This window comes from Astatotilapia calliptera, chromosome 20 (genome assembly GCF_964374335.1).
Source record: "Astatotilapia calliptera chromosome 20, fAstCal68.1, whole genome shotgun sequence".
In the NCBI taxonomy this organism is placed as follows: Eukaryota; Metazoa; Chordata; class Actinopteri; order Cichliformes; family Cichlidae; genus Astatotilapia; species Astatotilapia calliptera.
Window position 1 is genome coordinate 587,204 of NC_137441.1, and position 20,646 is coordinate 607,849.

General features: G+C 47.6%; 1 long non-coding RNA gene across 1 annotated transcript; it reads left to right on the top strand.

Annotated features, from left to right (window-relative positions):
- Window positions 1-19,334: 19,334 nt before the first annotated feature.
- On the top strand, window positions 19,335-20,296 carry LOC145423258 (uncharacterized). Its single transcript, XR_013904346.1, has 2 exons — window positions 19,335-19,993; window positions 20,081-20,296. It is a non-coding gene; the product is annotated as an uncharacterized LOC145423258 (long non-coding RNA).
- Window positions 20,297-20,646: the final 350 nt, after the last annotated feature.

Below are 20,646 nucleotides of genomic sequence, written 5' to 3' on the forward strand. Positions count from 1 at the left end.
TATGTCTATTTTTTATGTTTAAGGACAACAGATGGAAATTAGCCTTTGGCTATAATCTGGCATGTTTACATTCATGTAATTTTTTTTTACATTTATGTTCATTAACATGCACTGTCCTAAATAAATAAATAAATAAGTCCCTCCTCCAGGCGTGACCCAAAAAAAGTTTCCCAGGAGAAGCTCTTCCAGGATCCCACTAAAGACCTGAGTATGTAAACCAATCAGGGAGGTGTGGTTGTGACAGGACAATGACAATTTTCTAACTCAGGTGTTTTAGCTGAAGAACTACGGGGTGATAAGATAAGATAAGATAAGATAAGATAAGATAAGATAAGATAAGATAAGATAAGATAAGATAACCTTTATTAGTCCCACACGTGGGAAATTTGTTTTGTCACAGCAGGAAGTGGACAGTGCAAAAGTTATGAGGCAAAAATTAGAATACAATAAGAATAAATACAGTACACAGCTGTACAGAATAGAATAAAATAATATACTATATACAGTAGAATAAAATAAAATAAATATACAATAAGATAAAAATAGAATACAAATACAAATACTATATACAACTGAGTAAAATACAACGATGACAGAAAGGATTATTGCACTTAGTGTTATTGCATATGTGTGGATGTGTGTGTTTGTTCAGTTAAAGTCTTTGTTGTGGAGTCTGACAGCAGTGGGGAGGAAAGACCTGCGAAATCTCTCCGTCCCACACCGTGGGTGCCGCAGTCTCCCACTGAAGGAGCTGCTCAGTGCTGTCACAGTCTGCTGCATGGGGTGGGAGATGTTGTCCATCAGTGATGACAGCTTAGCCGCCGTTCTCCTGTCACTCACCACCTCCACTGGGTCCAGAGGGCATCCTAGAACAGAGCTGGCCCTTCGGATCACCCTGTTCAGTCTCTTCCTGTCCCCAGCAGAGATGCTGCCGCCCCAGCAGACCACACCATAAAAGATAGCAGAAGCCACAACAGAGTCATAGAAGGTCTTCAGGAGTGGGCCCTCCACTCCAAACGACCTGAGTCTCCGCAGCAGGTACAGCCTGCTCTGCCCTTTCCTGTAGAGGGCGTCTGAGTTATGAGTCCAGTCCAGTCTGTTGTTCAGATGAACACCAAGGTACCTGTAGCTGTCCACAGCCTCAATGTCCATACCTTGGATGTTCAGTGGTTGCAGTGGAGAATGCTTGTGCCTGCGGAAGTCTACCACCAGTTCCTTGGTTTTACTGGCGTTGATCTGGAGGTAGTTCAGCTGGCACCAGTCCACAAAGTCTTGGGTCAGACCTCTGTACTCCTTGTCGTCCCCATCAGTGATGAGGCCGACTATTGCAGAGTCATCAGAGAACTTCTGCAGGAAGCACTGGGTGGAATTGTGGGAGAAGTCTGCAGTGTAGATGGTGAAGAGGAACGGAGCCAGAACCGTTCCCTGTGGGGCCCCCGTACTGCAGACGACCCTGTCCGACACACAGCCCTGAGTCCTCACATACTGTGGTCGGTCGGTGAGGTAGTCCAGGATCCAGGTAGTGAGGTGATGGTCCACTCCAGAGTTCACCAGCTTGTCCTTTAGAACCGAGGGAAGAATGGTGTTGAAGGCACTGGAGAAATCAAAGAACATGATTCTCACAGTGCTTCCAGCGGTCTCCAGGTGAGCGAGGGAACGATGTAGGAGGTGAATGACGGCATCATCCGCTCCAATGCCAGGCTGGTAGGCAAACTGAAGTGGGTCCAGTGATGAGCTTATTAGGCGCCGAAGCTGAGCCAGGACCAACCGCTCCAGGGTCTTCATCAGGTGGGATGTCAGAGCCACCGGCCTGTAGCTGTTGAGGTCCTTGGGGTGTGAAGTCTTTGGCACTGGTACAACACAGGAGGTTTTCCAGAGCTGTGGGACTCTTCCCAACCTCAGGCTCAGGTTGAAGAGGTGCTCCATCACCCCACACAGTTGGTCCGCGCAGGACCTGACGACCCTCGAGCTGATGCCATCTGGACCCGCTGCCTTCTTGCCATTAATCCTCCTCAGTTCCCTCCTAACCTGGGTGGTTGAGAGAGACAGGCTGGAGCCTTGTGTTGAGTGTGTATTGGATGCTGTTGTTGGGGGTGGGGGGGAGTGAGCAGGGTGAGTAGAGGAGGTGTGAAGTGTCTGAGGTGGAGCAGCAGCAGTGGGGGTGGGTGAGTCTGCAGCCGATGTTGCAGACTGCCTCATGGCTGAGTCAAATCTGTTGAAGAAATGATTCAGTTCATTTGCCCATCTCACATCCCTCCCAGGCAGAGAGTTCTGCTGTTTGTAGCCTGAGATGGTTCTGAGGCCTCTCCAGACTTCACCAACGTTTTTTTGTTGAAGCTGGTTCTCCATCTTCTGCCTGTAGCTGTCCTTCCCATTCCTTATCAGTCCCCTCAACTCTCTCTGCACCCTTTTCAACTCCTCTTTGTCTCTGGATTTGAAGGCCCTCCTCTTCTGCTTGAGGACAGCTTTAATTTCTGGGGTAATCCAAGGTTTGTTGTTGGAGAAACACCGTACAGTCCTGGTAGGTACGGTGTTATCCACACAGAAATTAATATAGTCAGTAATGCATGTAGTAAGGCTGTCGATGTCCTCTCCATGGTCGTCACAAATCACCTCCCACACAGTCGACTCAAAACAGTCCTTAAGAGCCTCCTCGCTCTCCTCTGACCATCTCTGCACTGTGCGGGTGGCTCCCTGGGCACTAAGGGCTCATACACAGGGACAAGGTGCACCAGGTTGTGATCAGATCTGCCCAGGGGAGGGAGAGGTGATGAACTGTATGCCTCTTCTGCATTGGCATACAGTAAGTCCAGTGTTTTATTGACTCTGGTTGGGCAGGTCACATACTGGGTGAAGGTGGGCAGTGTGGAGTCCAGTGAGGCATGATTAAAGTCCCCTGATATTATGAGAAGGGCTCTCGGTGATTGTGTTTGCAGTCTGCTGACCACAGAGTGGAGAGAGTCACAGGCTGCATCCGCGTTGGCCGAGGGGGGGACATACGCTGTTATCGCGATAACATGCGAGAACTCCCGGGGCAGGTAGTACGGACGCATGCTAACGGCTAACAGCTCAATGTCTCTGCTGCAGAGTTGCTCTTTTACAGTGATGTGCCCAGGGTTACACCATCTGTCGTTCACAAAAACTGCCAGTCCCCCTCCTTTCCTCTTACCGCTGTCTCTGGTCCTGTCCGCTCGCAGCAGCTGGAATCCCGGTAGTGTCACGCTTGTGTCCGGAGTTAGCGATGTTAGCCACGACTCCGTTAGCATCATGATGCTACATTGCCGGTACTCCCTCTGTGACCAGGTTAGCGACATGAGCTCATCCATCTTATTGGGCAAAGATCTTACGTTTCCAATAATTACAGAAGGAAGAGATGGTCGATAACGTCTCCTTCTCGGGCGACGGCGCTCCTTCCCAGCACGACACCCCCGTCTTTTCCTCCTCAGCTCGCTGGGAATATCGGGTCTGTCCGCCGGCAGTACCGCTGCAGGACTCAGCGCTAACAGCTGATCCTTACTGTAAACAAAGGATCCCTGCTCTGGGTCCCCAGACACGGGTGAAAAAAGTAGAAATAAACTGAGAAAAACGACCAGGACTAGCACAAAACGGTAGAACATGGTTGCAGAGTCTAATTACTAATACGTTAGTTATAAAAAAATTACGAGAAAAAAGATAAGAAAGAAAGAAACTCAGAATGAGCAGAGCTGCTGTAACAGGCTGCCGCACACGGGGGGCGCCGGAAGTAAAAACAGAAATCCCCTGTCATTTAAATTGGTCCTTCGAGCTCAGCGATGGAAACAACAGACACGTCTCTGTGACTCCAATCCAAGGTCTGACTGCTGTATCCTGACGTCGTGGGAAGCCAGCATTGAAGTCTGTCGACAGCCCTCTCCAGGTAGAGGTGAAAGACCTGGGACGTGAAATTCGGGTCCAGGCCGGTGAACATTTCTGGTCCACGACCTTGGGATCCAGCCAGACGACCTGAACAACCAGCAAAAGACGACTGAGGGTGAGAAAACACTGTTTGGTCTTAAACCACCGGAAGGGTTTAGTGAAATGCGCAAAATAGGTTGGAAGTAGCAGCAATTACTTAGTGATAATTATGTTTAGACTGGTTTCAGAAGTAGCCGAAAGTTGTCCTGATTGGCCCTCTGTCTGCCCCCTCCTGTGGGGCTGATTAAGAGACCCAACCAGGGACACTACAGCTCCCAGGATCACAGGGAAAACCTGCTCCTGTTGCTAATGCTTACTGTGCAATCAGAGCTTTCATGCTTCTTTTCTATCATCGTGTTCAAGCTCCTGAAGACAGAATAATAAGTACGAGCTGTGGGAGGATGGATGAGCTTTGAAACAACATGAAATGTATTTTTCTCTTTAATTTCCCCAAAGCTGTGACGTTGAAAGGACTGCTCTCTGACTGTGAGCGTTAATGACTGAACATGCTGCTGTGCTGAGCGGTGAAGTGGACCTCAGGCAGGCTCTGGAGTCTTTGTTTCATCACTTTCTCTCCTGTAATTTCATCCTTGTCTTCTGCTCAGTTTTTAATGGATGACGTTTTTAATCACCTGCTGTAACGGCGTGTAACGCCATCATTAGGCACTACAAAGACTCAGGGCAGCGACAGGTCAGTGTGCTGCTGGATAGAAACCCAGACAGTAATGAGGGTGCAGGAGATAAAACAAGGAGATTCATTTGTTTGGCTGTCCGTCATCTGTCCCACGTTCTGTCTCTGACTGGATATTAGTTTATAATCCATTTAGCTTCTCTTCAGTGACGGGCCAGGTCTGTTTCTGCTGAAGCTTCATAGCAGGGTGACAGGCTGAAATGCAAGCCGGCCGGCAGGATAACAACAATCAAACCTTTTACTCACGCTCACAGAATGTCAGAACAACAAAGACGAGTCTATTCCATTTGATTTCTTTCCATTTTATTTATAATGGCCCAAATCACATCAATACCCACCTCAGGTGCTTTATATAGTAGAGGAAGGACTCAACCCCAACATTCAGGCGAGCCCTGTGATCCAGCACTCTGATTGGCTGTGGACTGTGTGAGGCAGCAGCGATTCCCTTCAGGCAGTTTTCTGAAGGCTGAACACACACAGGTGAGTGTCAGCGTGGAAGGCTAATCTCGCTCTGTTCTGAAGTTTCGTAGCTGCGAGGCTTCTGCTCTTCTCTGGGTTATCGAGTCTTTCTGCCATCGCTCTAAATCTGGACCACATCCCCCAATAACGGTTGTCCACCTGGTGGACGTAAGCAGCTTGATGACCTGAGGACCGAAACTCATCCACATGCATCCCTCAGACCTGTTTCTGACTCTGAATGTGGTTCACAGGACAAAAAACGTGTCATGCTCACAATCAGGACAGGTGTGCATGTGCTCAATAATCCTGTTACCTATGGCAGGGACAGCGGAGGAGCTGCACGCCCGTGTGGGTGGCTAAATGCTGCGGCGGGGATATGGCTCCTCTGGAAAGCAGAATGATGTCAGAATGGTTTTAAAGGACATCTTGTTCTAATTATCTCACCGCAGGTAAAGTGCACCATTATGTGGATGGCACTTTGGAGCATTTCAAATCTGCAATAAAAATCCATAAAAACAGACACAACAAATCGATATCTGCCCCATCGTTACGTTATGGTTTCTGGAAGGCTGCGTGTGGGTGGGACGCTGACAAGCTTCTGCTGCACAGGGTCGGGAGAAAGAAGAAGAAAAGGAGGTGCGAAAGGAGCTGTGAGGAGGAGGAGGAGGTGTGATGAGCTGCAGATAATAGACTGTTTGACATTTGGATGGACTCTCAGTGCAGAAACTCCCAGCAGGTAAATAACGCCTGTTCTCATTATCCTGAACACGCTCTTCAAAGCTCCCGCGAGCTCAGCCTCCCCGGACTTCTTATTTCATCAGGTGGAGCCGGTCTGGTTCGTGCCGCCAGTGTCAGCTGGTACACATTTAACGCTGATTTAGTGAGCTCATTTCCAGCTTTTATTCTGGAATTGTCTTGGAGTAAAGGCCTTGGAGGAAACCTTACAGGAAAACACCGTCTCTGCAGTGCAGACTGACTCTATTGTCCTGGGTTATGTTATGATTCAGTGTCAGCTGCACTCCCGTCCAGAGGGCTGCAGTAAAGCCCCCAAGCCTTTTGGTAACTGCCAAAGAGGAGCATCGATATTTTGTTTCTGCCCCCCACCGAACTGTGTTATATACATATGAAGTGCTTTGATTTATAGCCTGACGCACATTGAAACTACAGAAGCTGAGCCTTTGACAGGCACATTTCAAAATAAAAGATGAAAGGTGTGTTTTATTGTCTAACACAGCGGTCCCCAACCTTTTTTGCACCACGGACCGGTTTATGCCCGGCAATATTTTCACAGATCGGCCTTTAAGGTGTCGCGGATAAATACAACAAAATAAAACTAATACCGGTACCGAAAAAAAGAAGATTTATTCATAACACACGTGAAAAGACCCAGGAAACCCGAGTTATCGATAAAAACGATAACAAAATAACGCTGAAAACCGATAAAAACCCTGAAAACCAGACATTTCACACCTGAGCCTCAACGACTCACGGACCGGTACCGGTCCGAGGCCCGGGGGTTGGGGACCGCTGATGTAAATCACAGGGTCATTGAAATGTGTTAATAATTTACAGATGATGATTCATCACATAAGTCGTGACCCCTGCTCTCCCCCGCATCATCTGCCTTTAAAAGGTTAAAAGTATCGGCTCTGTATTGGCTTCAAAATGAGGCTTTCATCAATAAGACCTGAACTGACAGCATGAAGTCCTCAGAGACCAGGTGAGCAGCAGGCCCACTCTCACCTGGACGGCAGGCTTCATGCGGATCGATCCAAATGTCGATAGTAAGGATACCAACACTAGTATTGGTATCGGATCAATACTTTGCTTTTATCATTCAAGTCCAATACCCATATGGAAAAGAAATAGAAAAAACGTATAAAAGATGTGGCCTACTTCATATCGTGAACTTAGAAGGCTGATATGATTCACTCATGAAAGTGGCCACTTTCATATATTGTTTTAGGAAGTATCCAAAACATACCAAAACCCCGTTTCAAAACACATGACGAGCTGAAAGGTGTGTTTTGTTGTGTTAATTATTGTGGAAAGCAACAATCACAGTGACATAGTGGTGATTAAAATGTGTTCAGAGATTTCACCTCATGAGTCACAGCACACCACCCTTTCCCCAGTTAGCTGCCTGATTGCCTTTGCAGTGTGGCACAGCACTACTGTGAATGAGGGAAAGTGTTAATGTTGAATTGTCCAGGCAAGTATATTCATGTCAAATGAAAAGATATACGTGTGCAGACAGCATCAATTAACACACAACTTCAGGTTTTTTATTTCTATGTGATAATTCTTCATAATTAAAGAATAAGAACAAGTTGCCTGATGTCCTGTAATCATTATGAAGCTATAATTTGAACACAGTACGTTTTTGTACAGAGCATCGGATCAGTATCATCGATATCACCCTGAATTTTACTTGGAATTGGATGGGAAAGGAAGTCAGTGGTATCACACATCACTACTTCACGCCTTCAGCGACGTCCGTCTTTACATGAAAGCAGACTTGGTAAAGGACAAAGTGCTTGTTCAGGACTTCAGGCTGATCTGTGGTTGCATCACGTGATCGGGCGCGAGGAGAGGAGCTCTTCTCAGACTCATTTTGTGGTTTTTAGGACTTCTGTAGGTCACAGAAAAGAAACTCCCATCCAAACTAAATGTAAATACATGAGTCGTACTCTGTGTTTAATATGAAAGCGACCTCGGGCGTATCAGCACGTCGCTCGCTGATCTCCTGCAGGTCACCAGTCGAGCTGCAGAATGATCACACTGACGCTGAGTTTAAACACACAGATTAAAAACGATCAGAGAAAACATGCAAGTGTTTGACTGAGAAAACAAACGAGTTCGTTCTGTTTATGTCCAAACAAAGAAAGCTCCGATCAGATCCTCCTTTGATCTGCGGGAACCTTTCGTTTGACTGGTGTGTATTTTATAGCGTCTGCAGCACTCGATGTCTCCGTGGGGCTTCTTTGATCAGGCCACCCTTCAAACACACATTTACAATCTTTGGTACCGTCACTGTGATCATTTAAAAAACTCGCTTACACTTCAGGAAGTTATTTGGAGTGTGTGGGGAAAGATGGCTAACGCTGCCAGTCAGCGGCGTTGAAATAACCTGAACACTCACCTGAGGACAAACCTGTGACATCACAGCCTGTCCTGATCAGCAACACGACAGGCTAACAAATCCTTGTTGTTTGTTACGGAGCTCAAAGTCGTTATCAGAGAGTCTGTATATCTGTATATACACAGAGCGGAGACGCCGCAGCTGAGAAGCTAATAATGACACACAGGAAGTCAAAGTAAAAGCGAGGTACTACAAAATAAAACAGCACATAGCAAGAACACAGAGACAAAGGCTCCACAAGATATAAGGGCACGCTGAGGGGCGTAGATTAGAGTAAAGCTCAGACTCTAATATGAATAAGTCCACAAAGTTAGATTTAAACTTCACAAAACTCTGAATTTAAGGTTTCATACGCCAGGAGTGTTTCAGCGACTGCGTGAGATCAGTCCCTGGACTTCCTGGATCTATCCCGCACTCACACACTGAACAGCAGCAGTGCTGGGAGAGCTCCAGAGCTGCAGCAGGAGACCACCTTGAAGGAGAGATGAGCTGACTTTAAATAATGTCTTTGCTGTTTGACTTTAGAAGTTTGTTTTGGACATACAGGGAAAAGTGCTGCAAACAAAGAAAGCTTTCAGAAATATAAATTATTGCTTATGGGCCCCAAATGTATTCTGCAGCAGGACAACGAGCCCAACGAGCACTCAGGCAAAGTCATTAAAAACTATCTTCATCGTGAAGAGGAAGTGATGGTACGGCCCCCACAGAGCCCTGGTCTCAACAAGTGTGTCTGGGGTTACATGAAGAGACAGAAGGATGTGAGGAAGCCTACATCCACAGAAGGTCTGTGGTTATCTCTCCAGGATGGAACGACCTACCAGCCCAGTCAAAAATGGTGTGCAAGTGTACCTAGAAGAAGCCAAAGGGTAGTCGAAGGTGGTGCCATTAAAGTCACACATGTGGACTTTTTTCCTCCGTTACACCAAAGTAAGGTGTCTGTGGATACAGAAACTTTTTTTCCTCGTGCAGACTTCCTGTTTGCAGACACTTGCAGTGAAAACTCTGACGGTAACACCATGGCGTGCTGACCTCACGCTGTAACGGTGATTGTCAGGAGGCGTTGCCGTGCAGCAGCTGTGTTTAAGACGGACAGTGATTTGAATGTGAGGCGGTGGGGGGGTCAGATGAGCCTGCTCTGATATGAGTTACAAGCAGTGACAGTGACTTACACAGAGCTGCCACTGCAGCGAGGCACAGGCTTCACAGAAGATTGCGTTCCCCTCGCCCCCCTGCTCATGGGGTTTCCTCTGCTAGCCACACATCCTGATCTGCTTTGGCATTTCTTTTCTTCTCTCGTGTTCTTTTCACAGCATCGGCTAGAACAAACGTAAGAGTACCAAGTAATCTGTGAGCGCGCTCAGTGGGACTTTTTCACCCCAGCACTGAGTCAGAACGGCCTCCTAATGCACACCTGTGGACTCTGGACGGATAATGTTGAACTAATTAATAATGATGATCCACCCTGTAGATTTTTCGACTTTGTTTCTGTGCACTGTCACAGCGTCGATGCTTCGTGTGCATGCAGCTGTCTGTACAGGCCTTCCTGATCATGCATGCTGAGCGTCTGAAGGCCTAACACAGTGTAAATGCAGTGCAGTCCAAGCCCAGCAGTTAGTTTAGCTGCACCGTACTTGGATCCATATTTGGCCAGTGAGATGAAGAGGGAGCGTCACCGTCCTGCAGGCCAGACCATGATAGCGACTCCTGTTTGGAGTCAGCAGGAGCATCTGGTTCTTTTTAATGTCTGTGAATATTAAGCGGTGATTTATTCATCTCTGTGGAAATGTTTATCTGGAGCTGTGGACTCCACATGCTGAGGTTTCACTGTGCTGTGTCTCCTTTAATCACTCCTGAAAAACATGAAAAACAATTTTTAGCATGAACATTTTATGATAAGAAAGAAACCCTGAAACTCTCCATCAGCTGTTTTTAGCCTTCACTGAGTGTTTACTCATCATAATGTGCTTAACATGACCGCTGTGCTTTCATACACGTGAGCTCTCAGCCACTGCCTGCAGTAATACATGTTGGTCAAACAGCACAGAGATAAAAACACACTGATTGTTAGGCTGTATTCACAAAGCGTTGGCAGCTGCTCTGATATCAAAGTCAAACTGAAGTTTGATGTTTACTGACTGCAGGTGTGATTCTCAACTGGCTTCACCACTTTAATCACACTCTACATCTTGTGTTAACATATGGCATAGAAACTGAACATTTAACAGTGTTTCCTGAAAACCCTCTCCTGTCTGATCATTTCCTGATAACATTTACAATAATTGATTACAGAGTAGACTTCATCACAGTAGATGTCTTTCTGAAAGCGCTGTAACTAAGTTTAAGAATATAATCCACCCACTGTTATCATCTCCAATGCCCTGTACCAACACAGAGCAGAGCAGCTATCTGAACGCTACCCCAACAGAGGTCGATTATCTTGTTAATAATTTCACCTCCTCACTACGTACGACTCTGGATACTGTAGCTCCTGTGAAAACTAAGGTCTCTAATCAGAAGTACCTGACTCCGTGGTATAATTCTCAAACACGTAGCCTAAAGCAGATGACTCGTAATCTGGAGAGGAAATGGCGTGTCACAAATTTAGAGGATCATCATTCATCATATTCATGTTTATTGATCCATAAGACTGGTGTAGAATTATGTGTCTGCATTAAACATCATCAAACACTCTGAAAACCTCTGGGCCTCCTGCTGTGGCACTCGCAGCTCCGAGGGATCTTCAGGAATGGTGACACCATTATTTTCCAGAGATCTGATTGGTCAGTAGGCAGTGGCTCCATACCTGTGGAAACCTACGGTTGCGTGGATGAGAGGAAGTCCTGCTTCATGGTGCAGGCCTTCCTGAGTAAACCGATCAGCTCCTGTCCAACCTGTGAGAAATATTCTGTGCAGAGCAGCGCTTTTCCAAACTGCGAATACATCAGCTGAGAGAGGATTTCAAATCTAGACTTTCTATTCTATGACAAACTGAGCGATGCGAGGCTCGTCGGAGGAAGATCATCACTGTGGGAGCATCGGGACAGAAAATCACACTACAAGCAGCCCTGAGAGAGGTGAGAGAGAGAGGCGCTGTCGTACCTGTGTGACCCACACCTGTGCTTGGCTGCGTATTAAGGTCACAGGAAGTCCTCCCTGGGAATGTTTGGAGGGTTACACTCAGCCTCGTTGTATCACCAGGCATCACAGAGTTTTACTTTCACCCTCCTGATCTGTTAGTTTCTTTCAAACCTTCTGGGTCTCCTCCACATTTTTGCTTTGTGACATCAGAGTGTCTCACCTGTCGCAGGTGTGTGCTCGCTGAGATGTCACAGGTCCTCGATGCTGAAGCTCTTTCTCCTCTGTGGGGTCAGGATGGTGGCGATTATGGTCATCGTCATCATTTGTTTCAGAGTTTAAATAAAGATTTTTCATGTGATGTTTTTTCTATCAGTAAGTTCTAGAGCTTCAGCGCCGCCGAGCAGCCGACAGGAACAAATGACAGGACGGGACAGCTGTGTACATAGCAACAAAAACCAACTGCGTGCGCGTGTGCGTGTATGTGTTTACACACTAATGAGCTAATGAGTTAAACAGCTGTGCAGGAGGAGGCTAATAATCACAGACAGAAACTAATCAGAGGCCTCGCGGGCAGAAACATGTTTGTGTTAGTGAGTCACATGAAGGTTCTGAAGCTCAGTAATAATGTCTGTTTGTGTTGTTGCAATTATTCCAGTGATGATCGTCGGTCTGTGTACCGAGCATGAAAATGTTGATGGGAAGCCATAAAATCTCTGCTGCAGCACAAACATGATTTCAGCCACGATGATCTTCATGAGTCACCAACAGATTAAATGGTGCGAACATCTCACATATCAGCTTTGCTTTCATGGCTTTCTCAGTCGGAGCATGAACACTGACAGCAATAAGCTCAGTCTGTATGTGAGGGCCACGCCTGGATGAGATGCTGCAGGACTGGCCTTAAAACCAAACGGAAGTTTCAGCTTTTCTCTCTGAAGGCCAAATATTCTGCCTCGTTTCGTTCATCTTCCACTTTCTTCGTTTCACGGCAGCAGGAGGCTAAGCTGGTCGCTGTCCTGCTCCACAGCTCGTTCCTCCTGGAGGATCCTGAGCTGTTGGCCACAGCAGATGTAGACTACACTGTCTTCGGTGGGTTGTGGGCGTCCGCCCGGGGTCGGCGTGTCTCACAAACTTCCACATGCCCAATCCTCGTTAGCGGCCCCTCGTTCTGGTGTCCATTGACTGTGGCTGGACAGGAAAACAGAAACTTTGACTCTGGCTCAGCACTTTCTTCACCCCAACGGTCTGATACAAGGCCCACGTCACTGCTGACACCACACCCATAAATCACTGGCGTCCTGCTAACACGTGCTGATTGGTCTGTTAAGCGTTTGGGACAGGACGCCCTCCGTCGACGGCTCCAGTTTCTAATCTGTACCTCCAGCAGGCATCAGCAGTGGCGTTAAAGCCCAGCAGGAGCTTCACGTGTGACTGACGTCTCAGTCAGTAGTTTTCACCTGGAAACAAAAATATCTCTTCATTATAGTCTGACTGCTGTGCACTCGCCTTCACTAACAGCCTGCTGAGGCTCCTTGAAGGACATTCAAAGCTCTTCTGGATGTTTCCCTGTCAGGATGATCCCACGCTGCTTCAGTCATGCTGAGGTCTGGCTCTGTTCCCCCATGTGTTTCTATCCAGCTGTGCCTTCACTGTGTTTGGATCATTGTCATGCTGAAACATGAAGCTGATGTTTCCAGATGTTGCTGCACGGTGGATCGGACTCATCAGTTGATCAAAGCTCTCCAACAGCAGTGACTGACCTGTAGCGTCCTCACAGATGGCTGCAGACTGCTGGACCTCCTCCTGACCTCCTCCCACACACCGAGCATGATGTGGATCCATCTCTCCATCAGACCTGTTCCTCTGATTTCCTCTGACTTCTCTTTGTCTGTCTGACAGGCTCCCCGGGTTCCTCGGTGATCTGAGCACGCACGCTGCTGTAAGCATACAAACAGGAAGTGACATAAGAAAAGCCACAGATTGTTTTTACTTTGATGTTTGTTTTCTGGACTCAGAGGGGAATAAATGAGTGTTTGTGACAAAGAAGAATTTGAGCTTTTTTTCAGCGCTGGAGTGGAAGAAAAAAGCTGCTGAAAGGATGAAGATGGATCCAGTAAAGACATAAAACTTGATGGGAAAGGGAAGATCAGAGGAAGTGACACGGAGTTTGTGATCTTGCAGCTCTGTGACGGCCCGACGAGCCGAGGGAGAGGAAGAAGAGTGAAAAACAGCGTCCTTTTTCATTTCCCTCCTTGGTTCCTTCCGTGGTCTGAGTGTCAGTGTCTCCTCTGGCCATGTGTTAACTCGAGTGTGTCCAGGAGGGGGGCAGGGGTGGCACCAGCCCCCTGCGACGGCCTCTGGTGCTGCAGCATCGAAGAGTTTTGCACATCAGTGAATCAATGAACTGTTAAACTGCAGGTCATGGTTCAGATCCTGTGCAGCTCCATGTTTCACATAATAAACATGAAAAATCACTTTATCCTACTCTGACTTCCTCTCTGCTGAAATCAGCAGATTTCCTGCAGATATGGATCCACATGCACGGAGATAATAATGATGGATTGGATTTATATAGCGCTTTTCAAGGCACCCAAAGCGCTTTACAATTCCACTATTGATTCACACACTGGTGGAGGCAGCTACGGGTGTAGCCACAGCTGCCCCGGGGCCGACTGACAGAAGCGAGGCTGCCATATCGCGCCATCGGCCCGTCTGGCCAACACCAGTAGGCGGTAGGTGAAGTGTCTTACCCAAGGACACAACGACCAGGACAGAGAGAGCTGGGGGATCGAACCGGTAACCTTCCGGTTACAGATGAGCATCCCAATCCCCTGAGCCACGGTCGCCCGTGGCTCTGAGCGTTTGTGGGCGGAGCTTGTTTTCTAATAAACTGTGTTCGATATCTCTGCTGATCAGGGAGAGCGAGCTCTGAATCATTCACGATAGAGTCTGTGTTAAATATGAATAACTAAATCAGTGCGGCTGATCATGAAGCCTTCAGCACACAAACACAGTGAAATGCACTGACACGCCGCACTGCGACGGCTGCGAGCTCCACGTCTCACCACGACAGGCTGTGATAAAGGCTTCACCGAACAAACAGATGGATTTCTATTTTATTCAGTTGTCCAAGTTCACAAGATAATTTTTTCAAAGGTTTTTAAATATTTTTTTAAATGACTGTTATTGCTTTTATGATGATGGCGAGGGTGGTGAAGATGAAGCCCGAGGCTTGGATGGAGCTTTGACCATGGAGGTGGAGATAGGAGAAGGAGGGAGAGCAACACTCTAAATCACACAGAGTGGAGGCTGATTGGCTCAAAAGAAGGCGAGCAGGAAGGTGATTGGACTAGAGCAATGATGTCAGACTGATTACTCAGACTCACACACCAGCTTCAGTTTGTAGTTTCAGCGCTCTGCAGCGTGACTCCGAGCTGCGTCGACTTTATGGACGTCGTTATCAGGCTGATAGACGGGCGCACGCTCACGACGATGTTAATTATCAGATAAATAAATCCAAGATGGTTTTATTCTATTGTGTTTCTGTTTTGTCCTTTTCCTCTGTGTTTCCTTGGTGATGGTTTGGATATTCATGTGTAAAGAGCAGAAACTGGAACCTGCTGACGGTCTGCTGGTTTGATTTTCCTGTTTCTGGTTTCAAAGAGGCGAGAAAATCAGCTCGACTGACTGAAGTCAGATCTACCTGCAGGTACAGCTGACCCTGAGAGCAGCTTCAGAATAAAAGCTGATCACATCAGTGACAGAGCAGAGCCACTCCGCTGTGAGTACACGATCCGTGCTTGTAACTGGTCAGACGCTGGCAGCATCCACATGTGAGTGAGCTGATAACCAGCGTCATGTGACCACTGATGCAGGGTCCTGGTTTGTCCCCGATCAGACACTCGGCAGCTGTAAGCATCTGTGTGACAAATATGTGCTTCTTCAAAGGTCAAAGGTGAATCCTGCCTTCTCTCAGGAGGCACTTATCCTCACAGGGACTCGAGAACAGCGCTGGGGAACATGACTAAAGACTTTATAACTCCTGTGTTTAATATGAGGCATGAACAGAACAGGGCTTAAATCATCCATTGTGTTATAATCAGTGACAGTTAAGAGGAGAAACTCTCTGGCTTTTAACGTTTGTAGTAAAACTGACCGTTAGAGGCCAACGGCCCCTGAATGAGGGATGGCTAATAAACCTGGGCTGCCTTATAAATGCTTCTACTACTGAGCATTTACACACGAGTGTATTAAACTACAACAACCTGTAAACAGTGCATATAAATATGGAGCATGGTCATGGAGTATAATCCTCCAAACATTCCCAGGGAGAGACCTGCGCTGACGTGGAGCAGGCTTATTCAGATAAGGAGGAATTCAGTTTGTCATGGTCCCGGCGTCCGAGGAGCTGATGGGATGCCCACGCCCACGGGCGTGGCTGTTAACTCCACACCTGCACCCCATCCCAGGCGATCATCAGGCGGACTATTTGATCCAGCCCAGCCTGCTGCTCCACGCCAGTCCGTAGTCGTCTCACAGCGGTAACGTACACCTGCGGGAAAGCGATTGTGAAAACTCATCTGTCTGAACTTGCGCTAATTCTGTCCTGTGCACTCAGATAACAACTCGGCGTGTTTTTTTGAGCCACCTGCCTGTTCACCTGCCCGTCTGGAATTTGGATCGCCTTCAGTACTCGCCACCTCGACTTTCCTGGAGCTCCCCCGCGGACCCTCACCCCTCCCTCCGGCTCCCACGGCCCCGCTGTCACCGTAAGACTCATACTCTTCCCCCACGTATGCTGCTATTTCCCCGCGCCCCAATAATCCTTTTCCTTTTTCTGTTGCAGCCTCCCACAGTCCCGTTTTCGGTCCCTTGGTTTCTCTAGTTTCACGCGTGTTTTCCTTCTACCTTCCCGGGACACCTTCCGGTAAAATAAAGTTTGTTTTCTCATACTCATGTGTGTGTTGGCTCTGCTTCTGGGTCCAGCTTGTGCGCTGAACTTCGGTTCATGACACAGTTATGCACATTTAAAAGGATAAGTGCAGCTTTTTTCACATTATCGTTAATTTAAGGTGAAAAAGTGGAATAATTGAGGGAAAAGATGATTCTTCACTCTGTCTGCTTCTATGTTGGGTTTCTGTGTTGTTGCTGTGTGGTCATCTACTGTACACTTCAGCAGAGGGTGTCACGGCCCAGCGGCACGAGGGAACAGGGATGGACACAGGTGCAGAAACCAACCCGGAAGCGAGGTGACAGAGAACAAATGATTTATTTCCGCCCACAGGTAAACAAAGGTAAAAAACAAAGCGACGCCACCGCACTAGTGGCGCGTAGGATTCGTAGGTGAATAATGAGGGCGACCTAGACACCTCTAGGAGACGGCTGAACAGCGGGGGCAGCGGGGAGGTAGAAACAGGACTAGGTAGGGACCGGGGGCACTGGAATAAGAGGAGATCATGATCAGAGGGATCCAGCAGACAACCAACAATCCTCCACAGTTGAATTGAATTGCCTTACTTGGTTTCAGATGGAGGGGACAGGTGGAGCGGAAAGCCCGGAAGCGGTCGAGGCGTGGGGAGGCAGGCAGGTGAGCGGTGGGCCGGCAGGCCACGTTGTGTAAGCAGCAGGCGGCCCAGGTCCAGGAGGACGGGAGCGAGGGGAACGAGATCTCCACTCCGGGTGCTATCTCTGAGGACAAGAAAAAACAGGTGAGTCATCACACGGCGTCAGGACAAGGTTTATGATGCTCCACTGAACTAACATGGGGATAGCAGATACTCAGGCGATGAATGGTTGAGAGCGCAGGTCTGATATACCGCTGGCACGATTGCTCACAGGTGGTCAGCCAGGGAGGGGCAACCGGACTCCGCCTAAAGGAGGAGGAGCCGCTGTCTGAGACCTGCAGTTGCCCAACCAGACTATGACAGAGGGTCCATCTTTGAAGCCCTCACAGACCGAGCAGGATTTCTTCTGTTATCCACTTTTCGTCCACCTGTTTTTCAATTTGAAGTTAATATTAGATACGTCTTTATTGTCATTGCAGTCATATCTGGTACAACAGTACAACCAACCTGGAAAACTGTGCAGCACAAACACAACACAGTGAATTTTGCCTTTATGTCTGTAAGAGATGTTAAAGTAAGTTTAATTTTCCTTCAGTAACAGTAACAATGGACTGTTGTATGGATGACTATCGGTACAGTGCGGCGTGTCCACTCTGGGATAAATCCCAGCGTTGTGTTCACTGATCTCAGTTTGTGTGTCGAGGTGCTGAAGTTGTGACTGTACCTCTGACCTTTAAAAGATGGCCTTTTCAAAAAATCCTCTTCGCTTTTTACTGACAGGTAAGCACACAACACCAGTGACATTTACCTCACACACACACACACACACACACACACACACACACACACACACACACACACACACACACACACACACACACACACACAGCTCCTGCTGTCTCCTTACATAGCAGCTCTTACCTGATGAATGAAACCTGATACCTGGTGTTATACCAGTGAATTCACCCTGACCAGCAAGTGTTGGAGCGCAGCTGCAGGACGGGGAATCACCTCAAAATAACTCGATGGAAGCAGCTGCGGCTCTCATCGAGAGTCACAGGAGTCTTAAAGGACAAGAAGAGAGTCACAAAAGCAGGAACATCGAGTTTATTTCTTTATTATTAACTTATTATAAAGAAAAATGTAACTCCCAGTCGTGAAACAACTCAGACCTGACTGCTTTCTAATGTCCAGCAGGGGGCGACTTCTCTGAGGTCTGACTTGATAGAAGTCCAGGAAAGAAATCAGCATCTTGCTCAGCTGACCTCTGAGTTCACAGTCAAAGAGGCCACGCCCCTAATAATGGAGACTTTAGAAATATGCATGGTTTGGCGTTTCCAGCCCCAGAGTATAGAACAGATAGAGCTGGGTGTCATCTGCATAGCAGTGTAAATGTATGCTATGTCTTCTAATGATGCTGCCTAAGGGAAGCATGTATAATGTAAACAGAATTGGTCCTAGCACTGAACCCTGTGGAACTCCATAATTAACCTCAGTGTGTGAAGAGGACTCTCCATTTACATGCACAAACTGGAGTCTATTAGATAGATATGATACAAACCACTGCAGTGCAGTACCTGTAATACCTACAGCATGTTCTAATCGCTCTAATAGGATATTATGGTCGACAGTGTGCAGCATGCTTGAATGAAGGAGTCCAACAGAAGCAGCATCCACAGATGAGCATCCTGAGGATAAAGAACACAACTGTTTGAAAAGACTCGAGTAAAATACAGTCTGCTGGAGATGCAGACATGTGGAGGCATGCTAGGTTTCACTAAACTCCATCATTAATGACTGACTGCAGCAAAACAGGGATAGCCGAGAAACACAGTGAGTGAGGGAACACTGACAGAGGACAGCATCTAAAATCATTGACCGCCCTACATATCACCGCCTTTACCCAGGAGATCCCACTCAGACCCATTGTTAGAAGCATAAACTCAGCCACTTACATCTCGAAACACCTTGCTACCATCCTTGCTCCTCTCGTGGGGAACACCCCACACCACATCAAGAACTCCACCGACTTCACCGACAAGGTCCAGAAACTTCCCCTGGATCCAGATGAAACCATGGTGTCCTTTGATGTAGTCTCTCTCTTCACCTGCATACCCACCACGGAGGCCGTGGAGACGGTCAGAAAACGACTACAAGAAGACAGCTCCTTGGAGGACAGGACCAACTTCACACCCGATCAGATCTGCACACTGTTAGACCTCTGCCTCACCACTACATACTTCAAATACAATGAAGGCTTTTACAGACAAAAACATGGCTGTGCCATGGGCTCCCCCGTGTCACCTATTGTAGCCAACCTTTACATGGAGGAAGTGGAAAGGAAGGCTCTTGGCTCTTTCAAAGGAAGAGTACCCAGCCACTGGATATGTAGACGACACCTGGGTCAAAATCAAGACACAAGAAGTGGAATCCTTCACTGCGCACATTAACTATGTGGATAAAAACATCAAGTTCACCAGGGAAGACACAAAGGACGACTGTTTGCCTTTCCTGGACTGCGCCGTGCACATTGAAGAGAACGGCAACCTCAACATCGAAGTTTACCGGAAGCCCACACACACAGACCAGTACCTCCTCTTTGACTCCCATCACCCTCTGGAACACAAACTTGGAGTAATCAGGACCCTACACCACCGGGCAGAACATGTTCCCTCTAAGCCTGAAGGAAAAAGAAGGAACACACACATGTAAAGGAAGCACTCAAAACCTGCGGCTATCCTAAATGGGTGTTCTTAAAGTCAGCAAAGAGGCACAGAAAAGAAGACCAGACACCAGCGAGGGAGGATAAGAAGGACAGACGCAACAACATTGTCATCCCCTATGTAGCCGGTGTATCAGAGAAACTCAGGAGAGTTTTCTCCAAGCACAACATCCCAGTGTATTTCAGACCCAGCAACACGCTCAGACAGAAACTGGTTCACCCGAAAGACAAAACTCCAAAACACAGACTTAACAATGTGGTGTATGCTGTACAGTGCAGCGAGGAATGCCCAGACCTCTACATTGGAGAGACCAATCAGCCACTTCACAAGTGCATGGCACAACACAGAAGAGCCACCTCCACAGGACAAGACTCAGCAGTCCATCTGCATCTTAAGGTCAAAGGTGAGCTTTTTTCTTCAGGTAAAACTTTATCCGTCGCTTCGCTAATACAGCCCGTTAATGGTTTAACTGAATGTGCTGTCTGTGCAGACGGTCCGCAGCGTTCCTGTGAATCCCCTCAAACAGCAGCTGAGGAAACATCTCTGACCTTCTCCAAGTGGCTCGTGACAAGCAGTGTTTGCAGCATTCTCATCCTCATTGTGATCCTGAACTCTTTCCTACTACATGCTGAACGTGTCACAGCAGCCCGAGAGGCCGTGTGCTTTGAATTTCCATTATTATTAAATATTAAAATGTGGCTGCACAGCCTGTGTAAGTGTGATTTCTCTCAGTAATGGATTTAATGCTTCTGCAAAATGAATGCAGCTGTGTGTGCGAGCCTTTAAATGCTCCCACGAGTGAACGATGACAGGCCGAAGGCTATTTGTCTTTAACGCACGTGCCTCTGCACAGTCGTGATGTTTAACTGCTGGGAAATCAAACCGTGTCCTCTGTGATACACGAGCCTGCTGAACAGAAACCGCTTCAAGCAAAACATGCTCTAAAATGATTGGCGAGCTGAAATCAGTTATCCATCTGTTACCAATGCCGAAGTCATGTAGCACCGCCATCGACCTGACACCGGGCGGCAGACGTGACCACGTCAGTCAGGACGT